The sequence below is a fragment of the Mastomys coucha genome, unplaced genomic scaffold (genome assembly GCF_008632895.1).
Source record: "Mastomys coucha isolate ucsf_1 unplaced genomic scaffold, UCSF_Mcou_1 pScaffold9, whole genome shotgun sequence".
NCBI classification, from domain to species: domain Eukaryota; kingdom Metazoa; phylum Chordata; class Mammalia; order Rodentia; family Muridae; genus Mastomys; species Mastomys coucha.
This window is the reverse complement of record NW_022196915.1, coordinates 88,459,944-88,461,786: the sequence shown is the minus strand read 5'-3', so window position 1 is coordinate 88,461,786 and position 1,843 is coordinate 88,459,944. Positions and strand designations below refer to the sequence as shown.

The 1,843-nt window shown below is 38.8% G+C and overlaps 1 protein-coding gene across 16 annotated transcripts in view; it reads left to right on the top strand.

Moving 5' to 3' along the window:
- Mycbp2 (MYC binding protein 2) overlaps positions 1-1,843 on the top strand; it is a 234,193-nt gene that overhangs the window by 153,720 nt on the left and 78,630 nt on the right. The window lies entirely within an intron of this gene.

Genomic DNA, 1,843 nt, shown 5'->3' with positions numbered 1-1,843 from the left:
TATGGTGATTGAGAGTTTTGCTGGGTATAGTAGTCTGGGCTGGCATTTGTGTTCTCATAGGGTCTGTACGACAAAAGATATTATTTCTTACTAGTTTTGAAAAAATACTTATTTTCTATAATGTGTTAATGCTTCATTGCATAATTCACATGTAAAAGGATACAGTAGAATGAAAACTGTCATGTATGGCTGTCATGAAAGGGTGACTATAATAGTAATATTACATCAGAATACCCTTTAGGAACTTGTACTGTAAACCACTTATTTTCTCATTTTGACATGTAGAATTTATAACCATTCAATCAGATGTATAAATTATAATGTCTTTGCCAGAGTCCTTTTTATTTTATCACATTGCTAAAACCTTTAGGTCAGCACACATTTACTTGGTTCTTAGCAAAACTTGGTTCTAGAAAAGATAATTTTATCAAGCACTAAAAACTTAAGTGTTGCTGAGATTAAGCAGGCAAACTTATAATAACCTAAAAGTGGTTTTAGTAGATATGCGTACAGACTTGAGCAGGGATTTCAAAGCGCTGGTGCCACCCAGACGCTTGTCCTCTCACATTCCTTTCAGCATCATTTACATAGCAAGGGAATGGGACAGACTGGGTGCCCACTGATGGGCAATGAAAATGTGTGGTAAACAATAGGCTTTTACTGAGTTGTAAAGAATGAAATTATTAAGGAGATATTATATGACATGTAAATAAAGAAAATACCTAAGAAAAAAAGAAAAAGGAATGAAATTATTAATTTGGCAGGAAAAAGAATGGATCTAGAAAGTATATACACTAAGTGAGGTCGTCCAGAGTCTAAAAGAAAAAGTATTTGCCTGTTTTTCCTCATACACAGATTTGTTTTGTTTTGTTTTGATTTTGTTTTTTTGAGACAGGGTTTCTCTGTGTAGCCCTGGCTGTCCTGGAACTCACTCTGTAGACCAGGCTGGCGTTGAACTCAGAAATCCGCCTGCCTTTGCCTCCCAAGTGCTAGGATTAAAGGCGTGAGCCACCACCGCCCGGCCAGATTGCAAGTGTTAATGTTAGGATGAATGGTAGTAGGAATAAACTATGACCTAGATTGGAGACCATGAAGGTAACAAGTGGCAGAGAAAGGAAGGGGAAACAAGAGGACCCAGGACAGGAAGTGTAGAGGAGGTACTAAGAGTGAATGCTTCTTAGGAATATGGAGTATGGAATCTGGCATACAAACTGTAAAGGCAGAGACTTTGGTTCATAGCCTTTCTTTGATACAGTCTCATCTCTTTTCCAAAGAGAGAGAAAAATGGGCAGCGGGGAGGGAAACAGCAAAGCAGTGTTTAGGCTGTTAGCTTGGAGTTGGTGTGGACTCTAGTGGTGGGAGTGTCTGTGTCTCTGACTCTGTTGCCTGCTCTTGGGACTCTTTGCCTTCTATTGGGTTGCCTTGTGCAGCCTTGATACGAGGGCTTTTTCCTTGTCTTATTCTCTCGTTTGTCCTGTTGGGTTGTTCTGCTTTTGGAGGCCTGCACTTTTCTGAAGAGGAAATAGAGGGGACCTGGAAAAGGGGGAGGGGGAAGTGGGGGGAGCTAGGAGGGATGGAGAGAGGGGAACTGTGGTTGGGATGTATTGTATGAAAGATGAATCTATATTCAATATAAAAAAGAAAAGAAAAAGAAAAATACCATAATGAATTGTAATCTTTGCTTTAAAAAAATTAAAAGTACTGGTTGTTAGGAATGACTTTAGTAGAGTCTTTAATCTCATACAACAGTGAGTGAAGACACTGTTCTATATTGAAGCTAAGATAGGCACACATTTATGTGGATCATCCCTTTGCTTCCCTACTCACTTCTACTTTTTTTTTT